This window comes from Canis lupus, chromosome 25, assembly GCF_003254725.2.
Source record: "Canis lupus dingo isolate Sandy chromosome 25, ASM325472v2, whole genome shotgun sequence".
Taxonomy (NCBI): Eukaryota; Metazoa; Chordata; class Mammalia; order Carnivora; family Canidae; genus Canis; species Canis lupus.
This window is the reverse complement of record NC_064267.1, coordinates 27,536,337-27,551,272: the sequence shown is the minus strand read 5'-3', so window position 1 is coordinate 27,551,272 and position 14,936 is coordinate 27,536,337.

The following is a 14,936-nucleotide window of genomic DNA, read 5'->3' as shown; positions in this document are numbered from 1 at the left end:
AGATATTTGCACATGACATATCAAACAAAGGGCTAGTATCTGGGATATAAAGAACTTACCAAACTTACCACCCAAAAACAAAGAATCCAGTCAAGAAATGGGCAGAAGACGTGAACAGGCAATTCTCCAAAGAAGACATACAAATAGTTAACAGACACATGAAAAAAATGCTACACATCACTTGCCATCAGGGAAATACAAATCAAAACTACAATGAGATACCACCTCACAGCAGTCAGAAGGGTAAAATGAACAATACAGGAAACAATCAATGTTGGTGAGGATGTAGAGAAAGGGGAACCCCCTAACACTGTTGGTGGGAATGCATACTGGTCTAGCCACTCTGGAAAATGATATGGAGTTTCCTTAAGAAGTTAAAAGTAGAGCCAGCAGTTGCACTACTAGGTATTTACCCCAAAGATACAAATGTTGTGATCTGGAAGGGGCACTTCTACCTCAGTGTTCATAGCAGCAATGTCCACAATAGCCAAACTGGAAAGAATTGAGATGTCCATCGAGAGATGAATGGATAAAGAAGATGTGGGGCATATATATATATATATATATATATATATATATATATTACTCAGCCATCAGAAACAATGAATACTTAACATTTACATCTATGTGGATAGAACTGTACTGTGTTTTGCAGACTGAAGTAAGTCAATCAGAGAAAGACAATTATCATATGGCTTCACTCATAGGTGGAATATAGGAAACAGTGCAGAGGATCATAGGGGAAGGGAGGGAAAACTGAATGGGAAGCCATCAGAGAGGGAGACAAACCATGACAAGGGGAGGAAAGTGGGGGGGGGGTGTATGTAGTAATAGGTGATGGGCATTAATGAGGGCACATGACATGATGAGCATTGGGTGTTATACACAACTGATAAATTATTGAACACTATATCTGAAACTAATGATGCATTATATGTTGGCTAATCGAATTTAAATTTTTAAAAAATTTTAGTTTCAGAACTAAGTTGACATTAGGAAACTAAATGCATTTGAAGTTTCTAAGCAGTGAATGTTTGTGTGTAGGCTTGGCCAGAGAACTTTAGAAAGTGCTGGCCTCATTTCCTGTGTAAGGGAAAAAAGTTAGACATCTCTTTACAGAGTTATCTCATTCTTATTTTAAATGTAGAGTATTGGCCCTGCTTGTAAACATTTCTATACTGTTGCTGATCTCCTATCTAGGTCTTGGTTCACAATGAGGCTGGAAGGTACTTTTACTCAGGGCCAGCACCTAGAGATTAGTGGTGAGTTCCCCTTCTTGTCCTGTGGGAAGTGAGAGAATTAGAGTCTGTTCTCCCGAAAACCAGCTGACCCTCTTGTCTCTGAGCTTGTTGCATGGTTGCCTTGGGTCAATGCATTGATGGGTAGTTGGGGTGCCTCCTTCCCCCTGAGTGATTGAGATGTCTTTCTTCTGGAGAACCTAGTTTGAAAAAAGAGCAAAGGAATGGAAGTGGACAGAGAGGTGATGAAAGACTTTCTTAGAGATGAGAATGAAATAATATTGAGATTTAAGTATCTAGCAAAATCTCTTAGCAAGCTGGCAGTCTCAGGAATAGGAAACATCTGTTGGCTTGGATCAATTGGAAACCTCCATTGGCTACACCTGGGGCAAAGGAAGCCACAGGCCTTCATTCTTCCTTCACAAAGTGAGGGCAAACTTCTGGTTTTGGATGTATCTCCTGCCTTTCCCCAGTGGAAAAAAAAAAAAAAACAGAAGTGATTTAAGGTTAACAGATTGGTTCTCCCAGCTGATGATGTGTTTGGCAATGATCCTTGGAGCAGTATTCCTTGAAAAAGCTTTTTTGTACACTGAATAGGTCCTGGAACATATGGCACATGTGTGAACTGTCTGCTCTTCAGAATGAAGGCATCTCTGTCAGGCAGGGGAGAGAGACAACCTGGCTACTAACCCCAGCATGCAAAACAGCAGGACAAGAACCAAGCACTCACAGGCAGAAGGGGGAGGAAGCTTTACTTTTGGCTATCAGACTCTTTTTGCTCTCACATAGCACAGGACCAGAGTGGGAACTTGCCACCAACACTGGGTGCTGGTTGTGTGATGACAACTGTATTATCCCTGAATGGGAATAAATCTAGCTAGAAAAACAGCAAGATGATAGGAATGGCTTCAAGGGAAACCAAAATTCTCCATTTCAAATGGAAATGAAAGTTATCTGGGAGTAAGATATCTAACTTCATCTCCTCTTGCCCCAGAAATGAGGAAAGCTCCCTCCCAAAACCTCTAGCCAAGCCTACACACAAACCACCTTTGAGCTCCTTCAAATGACCTAGCCCTCCTGATATCAACATTGTTCTGAAGCCAAATTACAAAGGGCCCTGTGGCACAACCTATCCACAGTCACAGGGGCTCTGTCAGTTTCTCTGGTTTAAATCAGAAAATATTGTGCTCAGAACACTGACACTCAATGGCCTCCAGGAAGAACCTCATTGGAAAAAGGAGAACAGGGATGAATATGTATGCATGGAGGCAAGGTTCTTTATTGGCTACAAGGAGGAAAAAGTTCTACCTTTCAAATGGAATGGAATAAATATGGGATGGATATGTCTAACCTACTTTCTCTTTGCCCCAGAAATGACACCACCTGCCTTCCACATCCTCTGGCCCAGCCTACACACATTCTTTGATGGGCACCCTCAAATGCCCTGGGTTCCATGATGTCCACAGAGTTCTGAAACTCAAAGTGAAGCAGCCCTGCGGTCTAAGGTATCCCACAATCCCAAGGACTCTGCAAAACTCCCCAGAGTAAAGCAGAAAATATGGTTCTGAGACACTTCTTCCAAATGACCCCTAGTTTGAATTTCGTTTGAAAAAATAAATAAAATGGAAATGGACACATGGAGAGCCAAAGGGCTTTGTGGAGATGAGAATGGTATAATACTGAGAATGAAATGACTAGGACAATGTCCTAAAAATCTGGCTGTTTAAGGAATAAGAAATTCCAGTGGCTTTGGGCAAAGGGAAACTTCCATTGGCTACACCTGGAAAATGAGTAAACAAGAGGCCTGCATTCCTCTTTTTTTTTTTTTTTTTAAATCTTTGGAGACAGCACTAGAGCAAGCATACACACGATGAGGGAGGGGCAGAGGGATAGACTCCTAAGCAGGCTCCAGGCCCAGCACAGAGCCCTATATGTGGCCAGATCTCAGAACACTGAGAACATGACCTGAGCCAAAATCAAGTCAGATGCTTCATCAACTGAGCGACACAGGTGCTCCAAGTTACCTTCATTCCTTCTTCACAAAGAGAAGGAATATTCTTACATCGGAGTTTTTCCTGCACTTCCATTAGTGGATAGAGACAGCAATGATTCAGAGGTATGAGGCTGGACCCCCAGTGATGATCAAATACTTGGAACTGGTACTTGGAGCATTCTATTTCTTCACTGAACGGGTCCTAGAGCATAGTAGGCATGCACAGTACATCTGTTCTTCAGAATGAAGGCATCCAAATCAAAAAGGGTAGTGAGACAAGCTAGATACTCATCTGTGTGCTTCCTCAGCTGGCCAAGAATCAAGTGCTCAGTGCCAGAAGGGCAAACTTTTCCTTCAAATATTAGACATAGATTTTTCTCTCTTAACACAGGTCCAGAATGGGAACTTACCACCAGACCCTGGGTGCTGTGTGAGTTAAAACACAACAGCCTGGGTGGCTCAGCAGTTGAGCATCTGCCTTTAGCTCAGGACATGATTCTGGGGTCCTGGGATTGGGTCCCATATCAGGCTCCCTTCGAGGAACCTGCTTCTCCCTCTGCCTGTGTCTCTGCTCTCTCTGTGTGTCTCTCATAAATAAATAAATCTTTTTTTTTTAAAAAGAGAGTCAAATGATAGAAATTGATATACAAAATGCCAAAGATCTTCAGGAAAGGTGAACTACAATAAAAAAAATATAGAAGAAGAAGAAGAAGAAGAAGAAGAAGAAGAAGAAGAAGAGGAGGAGGAGGAGGAGGAGGAGGAGGAGAGTGGGATAATGTTGAGAATGGAGTGACTAGCACAATCTCATGACAATTTGCTTCTGGGTGGATCAGTGGTGAAGCATCTGCCTTGGGCTCTGGTCATGATTCCAGAGTCTCAGGTTGAGCCCTGCCTCAGGCTCCCTACTCAGTGGGGAGCCTGCTTCTCCCTCTCCCTCTGCCTCTGCCCTGCTCATGTTCTCTCTCATTCAGTCACTCTCTCAAATAAAATCTTTTTTAAAAAAGGAAAAGTTCTCATAATCTTATGGATTTTCTTTATTTTTAAAGCTTTTTGTTTTGTTTTGTTTTGAATACATCAATAGCCCTATCCACCCTCCCCGCCAAGAAATTGACTAGGTGTACTTCAAACTTGTAGGCTGCACAAGTATGATTTATCACCGCCCCCCCTCGGAGGACTACTTTTACACTCAGACTTAGGTTTTCTGTTTCAGTGGGTCCAGGGCACAGGAAAGAAAACAGGTGCAACACGCAGATGTGGCCGCTTCCCTCCAGGTGGGATGTGAATGTGCCACAGCCTGCTGGCTCTCAGGATGTGCTACAGTTACACCATGGAGAGAATCTGGGAATGCCTCCCAATTCCCTGGGATGGAGTGTCAGTGCCCACGGAGAGTGGTACTAGCCAGTCCTGGCCATCAGGTGGCCTCCCCTTTGCTCCAGCTCTCCCTTGTCCATGCACACACACATATCCATCCATGCATGATGGATGGCTCATACTAAACTTGTGAATAAAAAAATAAATAAAATAAACTTGTGAATATCTACCCCATATTCTATGACAGTCAGGCAATGGGGGCCCAAGAGCATCCACTGGTAAGCCTAATAACTTACCGTCAACTGAGCAAAGAATTCAATCAGGAGAACAAGAAACTGTAGACAGCCACCCACCATCTACTTCCTTGTCTTGTTTCTTAACAGAAACCTAACTTAACTTAAGTGGCAAAATGCCCAGCTAAATTCTACACTTCTCAGGCTTCCTAGCAGCCAGGGTGTCTAACAAAACATAAATGTAAAAAAAAAAAAAAACCGTAAATGTAAGTGGCTGGGTGGGACTTATAGACAGGTACTGTGTGAAGGGATAGTGGCTGGTGTTCCCCTTGCCTTTCCCTGCTCACTCTTGTTTGTTGCTTAGAACAAGGATGTTGGCTGCCTAGAACAGCAGCCATTCTGGGACCAAGAGATTATAAAGACTTAGCCACCGGACCAGGGTCAACAATCAGATACTTCTGGACTTTTATTACATATAAAAAGTGAATACACTTCAGTCAATGGACACGCTTACATCTGTGTGTTTCATGTTCTGTAACAAAGAGATGGACATAGCTCATAACTGATACAGAAGATCAAAGATATGAGAGAAGAAAGGAAATCCCCTGGAGGAAGGCTTGGAAGGGTAGGAGATTGTGGAATTATCAAACAAGAAGGAGAAGAAGAAGGACAAGAAGAAGAAGAAGAAGAAGAAGAAGAAGAAGAAGAAGAAGAAGAAGAAGAAGAAGAAGAAGGAGAAGAAGAAGAAGAAGAAGGACAGAATTATCAAACAAGAAGGAGAAGGAGAAGGACAAGAAGAAGAAGAAGAAGGACAGTTGACAAAGAGGCAAATTTCCTCCTTAGAAATAGAAACAAAGACCGAGAAGGATGAATGGCAGCTTGTGAGCCCATCCTGAGGAGCAAATGGACAGGCAGCTTCTCTCATCCGGGGATATTAGAGATCATATGTTAAATGAATGAGGCATCAGGTCCTCAGTGAGAATGGAGGTGTTGGAAACACCATCCAGAGGAAGGGCAACAGGAGAGCATTGCCATCACGGACACAGGGACACAGGTGACAATGTGGCGGGCGTCTGCAGGCTCACACATGTGTGTGGCCCATCGAGCCCCTGGCTCAGGAGTCTCACTGGCCACATGGGGACCCCAGCTCCAGCAAGCCCCCTCTCTCCAGTTACTGTGTGGGGGCCGTCCTGAGAACATATGCCACAGAACAAAGCAGAACCAGAAGGCCGAAGTTCAAATCCCAGCTCCTCCGTGCACCCATTGGGAAAACACTCCACCTTTTTATATTTGCAAAAGGGGAAGTAATACTCACAGGCAGCTCACAGTGTTGTCAGGAGGAACACCTAGGTAACATGCATGAAGCACTTAGTACTGGCACAGAGTAAGCACCACACTGGTGATACTGTTTGAGAAGCTATCTCAAAAGTAAGTGTGGAAGCATAAGGCAAGTGGCATATACTTAACTCAGAGAAACAAGCATTACTTGAATGCAGCATTCAACTAGCATATTGTTTGGTGAAATTAGTAGCTATCTCAAAAGTATGTGTGAAAGCATAAGGCAAGTGTCCTATACTTAACACTTAGAAACAAGTGTTACTAGAATACTGCTTTCAATGAGGATCTTATTTGGCGAAGTGAGAAGGTATCTCAAAAGTATGTGTGAAAGCTTAAGGCAAGTGCCATAAACTTAACTCTGAGAAACAAGAGTTATTTGAATGCTGCTGTCAACTAGCCTCTAATATAAGTAGTGATCCTGGAGTCCCAGGATTGAGTCCCCCATCAAGCTCCCCACAGTGAGCCTGCTTCTCCCTCTGCCTCTCTCTCTCTCTCTCTGTCTCTCATGAATAAATAAATAAAATAATAAAAAATAATAATTTGTCAGTTTTTTCTCTCAAATTATTGTTTACATTTTTATTGAGTTGTTATATGTTCTGGATACAAGTTTCTTTTTATCAGATATATAATTCACAAAATTTTGTCTCAGTCTGTGGCTTAAATTTTTATTTTCTTAGTGGTGACTTTGAAACACTAAAATGTTTTTAATTTTGATTAAATTCAATTTATCAATTTTTTAATGGATTATACTTTTGGCAGTGTATCTACTAACTTTTTGCTTAACCCAAGGTTATGAAGACTTTTTTCCTGTTCCTTCTAGAAGTTATATGTAGGTTTAGTTTTCACATTTAGGCCTATGAGTCATTTTAAGTTAATTTTTATGTATGGTTTGTGTTAAGGGTCTAAGTTAAATTTTTTTTTGTTTTTATTTTTATTTTTTGCATATGGCTATTCTATTGTCTCAGAACCATTTACTGAAAAAAAAACTGTATTTCGTTTTATTGAATTATCTTAAGCATCTTTGCCCAAAATCAATTGACCATAGATTTCAGAATTCTTAATTTTGTTCCATTCATCCATATTTCTCTCCTTGTACCAATATTATACTATCTTGGTTACTGTAGACTTATAATAAGTTTTGAAATTGGGTACTATAAATCCTCCAACCTTGTTTTTCTATTTCAAAATTGTTTTGGCTATTCTAGGTCCTTTGCATTTCCATATACATTTTAGGATCACCTTATTGATATTTTGGTAGACCAAAAGAACCTATTGAGATTTGGATAGGGATTACATTGAAGCAGTAATCCCTGCTATCTAAATTGCAATTATACACCAGCACTGTTCTGTTCATCATCACTCTGGAATATTGTGTTGCTTCTATTACACCAATGACTACATTGTCTCTAGTCTCAAGACCAATCATCCTTCTCCATTTCTGTGTCAGAATTGAACAAGGGTTATGATTCACACAGGGTTAGCAGTCCCTGAACTGGCACCAACTTGGTTTTAGCTATGCCCACAGCCTGGTTAAACACACAGACTGGACAGCAAGTACAGAGGCCAGGGTTCTACTTTCTTCATCTCTGTCATTAACCAGGCTCATGACCTTAGATTGTACAGGAGGTTCTATTTTTAAGTTCTCTTGGTGATCTTCCAGTCAGGCAACCATAGCAATTGACATTTTAAAAATATAGCCAAAGGAATCTTAGCCTGCATACTGGAATTTCCCTTAGCAGATGGTTTTGCTCCCATTGGAAAAGGCAGAAGTCAAGACCAGCATTCAGGTGGAAATGGTATACCAGTTGAAATATGTCATGCTTTCTAAGTTAGCTTTGAGGTGGTTCAGAGGACCCCTCAGAAGAATATTCTGATGTTTTTAACTTCATTGGAGGCAGATGTATAAGCATCTTAAAGAAAGGCAGAGATAGAAGAGCCTTCTTTTCTGTGGCAGGCAAGGCAGCTTTATGCTTGAGATTAAAAAAAAAAAAAAGCAAGGATAAGAAGCAGCATAGGTGAGTACTCCATGGAGCTCAAGACAAAGAGATTGATGCAAACTAGAGGAGAAACTAATTTTCTTAGGAATGAAAGCTGAAAGAGTTTCATGTAGAAGTGAGGGCCCAGACTCTGTCCTCATCAAGTCACACATGAGGTTTCTCCCTTTAGGCATGCAAGCTTGCCCCAAGGTTATCACAAAACTCATGTAAAACAAGTATGTGTTGGACACAAAGAGGGACACCAGAGGTGCTTGTGAACAGAGGAAAGACAAGGAAGGACACAGCTAGAATATGGTCATAAACAAGCCAAGGAGGGAGGACTTAAGAGAAACTAAACCTGCTGACACCTTGGTCATGGGCTTCCAGCCTCCAGAACTGGGAGAAAATACATTTCTGTTGTTTAAGCCACACAGTGTTTTGTTATGGCAGCCCTAGATAACTAATATAATCCATAATAATTTTCAGATCTAGGAAGATATAACCCTTCTCCTTTGTATTCATGCCTTTTCATTCCTGTTCTCTCTGCCTTAGATACATCCCATATCCATCTGGGAAACCATGTAGCTTTTGCAACTGTGAATCTCTCCTGGACCATACTAGAAAATTAGTATGTCCTCTGTGCTCTCAAACACAATATACTTTTAGAACACTCATTGAGGTGAGTAGAAAATATTTATTTACATGAGTATTTCCCTGATTAAACTATACACTTCTTGAAAAGACTGTCTTTAATTGAAATTCAAATCCACAGAATTTTAATAAACATAATCATTTGTTCATAAACACATTTTGCTGGTTCACGTATGGCTTTTTTAAAAATGGGCATTTTGAAGCAAATATTTGTGGGTCCTAAAGCATATTAGATTGGGGGACCCTAATTAAGAAAAAGGATATAAAATTATAATTATAATAAACTAGGTACAAAAGTTAACATTTCCTATGGACTTTGGGTGATAATGATGTGTCAATGTAGATTCATCAGTTATAACAAGGGTACCACTCTATGGGGGGAATGCTGATAATGGGAGAGGCTATACATGAGTAGGGGCATAAATTATATGAGAAATATCTGTACCTTCCATTCCATTATGCTGTGAACCTAAATCTGTTCTAAAAAATAATAAAAAAATAATAAAGCACACTCAAAAAATAAATATGAAGGAAAAAATTTTAAAGTGCTTCTTTATTCTAAATAATTCAATAAGCAATCATGAACCTTGCTATATACTGAATGTTTGCATCCTTCAAAAATTCATATGTTGAATCCTAATCCCCAATATGATAGTTTTGGAAGGGAGGTCTTTGGGAAGTGACTAGGTCATGAAGACGGAGCCCTCATGAATGGGATTAGTGCCTTCATAAGAGACTACAGAGAACTTTTCCACCCATTCCACCTTGTGATGGCACAGCAAGAAGATGACTATCTATGAAACAGGAAGCAGAGTCTCATTAGACACCAAATCTGACTGTCCCTTTATCTTGGAATTCCCAATCTCCAGAAGTGTGAACAACAAATGTTTGTTGTTAAAGCCACTCAGTCCATGATATTTCTATTATAGCAGCCTAAACTGATTATGACAAATCTATTATCTAAACAAAAACTAGAATGTAATATCTAACTATATCATCACTACCATCACCATCTTCAACCCCCATCACACAATAAACATCATCCTGGTTCCTATATTCATGATTCCTTTATCCTTGGTATCCTTTTTATATGATTTGGTTACTATACACATACAATGTTTGTATGTAATTTTATTTATATGTATATACATATAATTACAGTAATTATCTATATATATCTATATATATCCATCTATCTATATGCTGGTGGAAAAAAGATGTATTTAATGTGTGTATCGTGTGTGTGTGTAGTAATTATATGTTTATATACCTACATACCTGCAGGTATAGATATAACTACAATAAATATACTATATATATATGTGGAAAGAGAGAAAGAGAGAGAAAAGGGATATATGCCTATTTTTAGATGTGTTTATTATAAAATAAGTATTATGTTCTATGTATTCTTTTGTTATATATTTATTACAATCAACTTTTTACATCACTAAAATTCATCCATATTATTGCATATAGTTTATTATCATACAATTGTGTGAATATACATTAATTTATTTGCTAGAACTCAATTTTTGGGCCAGTACTAGTACTAATACTTAATTTATTCACTAGTATTAAATTATTATTAAGCTTTTGTTTTTGTTAAAATCTGTACTATTCTGATTTGTCCTGCTATAAAGTTTTCTATATATGTTGTGAATATGTAAATGTTTACATGTGCATAAGTTTCTGTAATGATTCTCACCCCAAGATGGCTACATTCTAATTCCCAGAACCTGTATATATGTTAGGTTACATAGCAAAGGGGAATTAAATTTATGGATGGAATTAAGGTTGCTACTCAGCTGATCCTGAGATGAGATTATCTAGATTATCTAAGTAGGACCAATGTCATTCCAACAGTCTTTATAAGTAGAAGTTGGATGCAGAAGACAGAACCAGAGAGATGACACCTTGAGAACTCAGTCCAATGTTTCTGGCTTTGAAAATGGAGAAAGGGGGACCATAAGACAAGGGTGCAGAAGTCTCCTAGATGCTGAAAAGGAAAACAAATGAAGTCTCCCCCACAGCCTCCAGAAAGAATGCGGCTCTTCCAACACCTTGATTTTAGCTCAGTGAGACCTATTTAGGGCTTTGACCTCTAGAACTGTAGGACAATAAATGTTTCTTGTTTTATGTCACTAGTTTGTGACAATTTGTTATGGTAATCATAAGAAACTGATATAGGAAAGAAAAAAAAAAGAAACTGATATAGGTATATACTTACAAGTGGAGTGCCTGTCATAGGGTAATGTATTTTGAGTAGATATAGCCAAAGTGATTTCCAAAGAGTATGTATCAGTTTGTCCTCTCAATTGCAGAGTATGAGAATTCTTGTTTCTTTACATTCTGCTGACACTTAGTGTTTTCAAAATTTTTAATTTCCCTTCTGGGAAGTTATAAAGTTATCTCATTGTGATTTTAATTTGCATTTCCTTGATAAATAATGAGGGTTAAACATGTTATGTTTATAATATTATGAATATTATGATTTATATTACCTTTTATTGACTATTTCAAGATTATTTTTTCAAAGTGTTCAAGAATTGTGTTCCTTTATTTCTTGCTTACCTTTTTTCTTAACCATTTGCAGAAGTTTTAAATCAATTCTCAGACTCACTTTTAATTATAGGTGTTGCAAATATTTCTTCCCCTATTGGAACTGTGCCTTCAGATTAATAGATGTTATTTTTAATGTTATAGTTAGTATTATAAATCCATACACAGCTCCCCAGTTCTGGAATGTTCACAGTGTGGTGTGGTAGAACAAAGTGAGGAAATCCTATAGCACTCCACCAGTATTCACAGCTCAGGAAGTTAGGGGCTGGTGGCCAGGGAAACTTGGAAAGACAGAGAACCCTATTTGCAGCCTCTTTACCCCCAGGAAGCAGACTGGAGGAGAAGAGTATTGTGAATGTGCCTTTCGTTCACCTCTGACAGAGCTTTTTAATTGGTAGGAACACATGTGGGAACACATATATTTTGTGGATGATGTGGGAACTATATATGTAGAAAAATATGTTGTGTCTCAGAAGTGAAAAGAGGATTTTTGAGCTCTGGAGATACTGTCACAAAAAGGGGGAGCCACCATGGATACCTATTCCAACCTGATGGAGTTCAATCCCAGAGTCATGCTCTTTTCAGAAAGGAAGTGACGGGAATCTCGGGGTGGCTCAGCGGTTTAGCACCTGCCATGGGCCCAGGGCATGATCCTGGAGACCCGAGATCGAGTCCCACATCAGGCTCCCAGCATGGAGCTGGCTTCTCCCTCTGCCTGTGTCTCTGCCTCTCTCTCTCTCTCTCCCTCTGTGTGTGTCTTTCATGAATGAATAAATACAAAATTTTAAAAATCTATAAAAAAAAACGAAGCAACAACATTCTGTTCAAGATTGCAGCTCCTTTTCTCCACCTTTCATAAACAGAGGAATGACTAAATAGAGAATATAAATTATTAATACCCACCCCTGTAGGTCAAAAGGAAAGATCAAGAAAATAAGTAGAAAAAGGTATCTCATCTTTTTTTAAATTTTAAGACTAAAAGAATAAAAGACTATTTAAATTTTAAGACTAAAGCCAGGTATGACCTGGCTAGAACTAATCTGAGTTCAAAGATAGGCAACAAAAGCAAAAATAAACAACAACAAAACAGCATGAGTTAAATATAGCATTATAAATAGGTAGAAGATTGATTAATTGATTGATTGATTGATTGATGAGTATAGATATAAATATATGTAAAACATAAAACAATAAAACAAGGAAATAGACATTTACTAGGAAATAGAAATTTTAGCTTTATTTTATCATCTTTCCTCAAAGAAATTAAAGCTGACTCTATAATACATGAGAAAAAGAAAAAGAAACCATTACAGATACACAAAATAAGAGAATAGGATAAAATTAATGAAATTAAAATCCAACAAAATCAGCAAAACAAAAAAAACTAAGATCTTATAAATAAAAGTGAGGCAATATAAGGTAAGCATGTAGATGCAGATGAAACCATTGAGAAAGAGGAAAGATGTGGGGAATGGAGAGTTTAGATCCTGCATATAAATAATTGGCATACCTGAAATTATGCAAAAGAAAAAATGGAACTGAAAAAATTTTCAAATCTATGAAGAAATGAAAATGAAAACATAAATCTACAAAATGAAAAACACTTAATGTAAGAATTTCCTCTTCTAGGTAGAATGGAAATTTTGCAGGAAGCCAAAGCACTTGGAAAAAAAACAAACAGCTAGAAAAATCAGATAGAATGCAACAATCCATATGTTTTCAGGCAGAAAGAACTAAAGCAATGAAGACTAACAAGACTAAGATTCTGGAGAGGGGAGAAACATGCAGAAGTGAGTGAAGGATCTGCAGCCACCTTTTCCTGAAGGCATTTGACAATTATGCATGCAAGCTATGGGTTAAGAATCTGTGGGTTGCTTAGGTCTGAAGTGATGCTGTTGGTAAGAAAAGAAACTAGTGAATTTTCAGTGATCTCATGGTTCTGGAGTGACAAAATTAGATTTTTGAGAAGCTTCAAACACATTTACCTACTCTAGATGTATGCTGAATTCTAAAGTTGTATGGAATCAGAATAAAAAAGTGAAGTCAAGAACAAGGTGTTTTTCATAGTTTTGTGATGCTGAAGAAACTGACATATGAGAGTTCAGAATCTTCAGCAAGAAGAGACCTAATGACCACTGAAGTTTCTCAGTTGTAAATATTGTAGGGTTACACCATATGAAGAGGGTAAACTAAAGTGGGACAGAGCCATAAGTAATTACAATACAGCTTTGAGTATAGCTAGGACCATGATTTGATTAGATTGTGATACTTAAGGCCCCATTCTCTCTTCCCCACATGGGAAAAGATCAACCCTCTCTGGAAGAAGATAACATCATGTGCAGCATATACAATTTAAAAATACATGATGTCTGGCATTTAGTCCAAGTTTACTGGGCATGCCAAGAATTGGGACTCTGTCCATAATCCAAGAGACAAAATAGAATACAGAAATAAATGTTGAGGTGAAATAAGTGTTGGAGTTAGCATATAATAACTAAAATAGCTGATTAACATGTTCAAGAGTATGGTGGAAAAGTGGAGAAAATAGATGAAAAGACAGAGAGTATCACCAAAGATATGGAACATATTAAAAGAAACAGATGGAAATTCTAGAACAAAACTCAACAAATTTGAAACTAATAATTTAACAACTGTTTAACAGCAGAATAGACATAGCAGAGAACAGGATCAGTGAATGAGCAGAGTGATAAGAATAAACTTATGAAGGAGTAAATAGAATTGAAAATAAAATTGTGGAAAATATATAGTGAGGAGATCTAACATAGACTTATAGTTTCATAAGCAGAAGAAAGAAGAAATTGAGGCAGAAGCAATATTTGGAGAAACATGAATTTTCAAGAATTGATGAGATAACAGCTTACCAACTGAAGAAATTCTGTGTACCACAAGGAAGGTGAATACAGAAAAACCACACCAAGGAATTTCATGGTCAAACTTCTGAAAACTACCTAAAGGGGGAAAGAAATCTCAAAAACAGAGAAACAATGCATATTACCCTTAAGAGAAATAGCAATGATACTGATAGTTGACTTCTCAACAGAAATCATGAAAGTCAGAAAGAGTGACTTTAAAGTCTTGAAAGAAAATAATTGTTAACTTAGAATTGCATTAAAAATATTTTTCAAAAACAAAGGCAAAGGAGTTTTTCTGTGGCCAAGATGAAGTAACAGGAACATTATTTGCCTTCCTGAAACAAAACGAAAGCAAACAAAATACATGAAAAAAGTAATATTCCAGAATCTGGACTTTAGGTGATAAAGAGCACCAATGATCCTTTAGTGATGGAAAACAAATGAGATGAATTGTCTGATTTCCAAGGCTGCATTGCCTTGAGAGATTTTCAGTCCAGAGGGAGAAGTAACTGAGGTGGGGGTTGGCAGACTCCATAGTTGAGGAGACAGATCTGAGAGTCTGGAGAGACCAAGGAAGCCATAGTTCATAAGATAATGTACCTGAGACACATGGGTACAGAGGAAATCTGCAGATTTCCTAGTACCTGTGCATGAGGAAACTACCTGAGACTTTAGAAGAACCATCTAAAATAATTAAAGGGAGCATTATCCTGTGCTCACACACAGCTAACAACAGTAACTGTTTCTACAAGCCTCACAGGAAA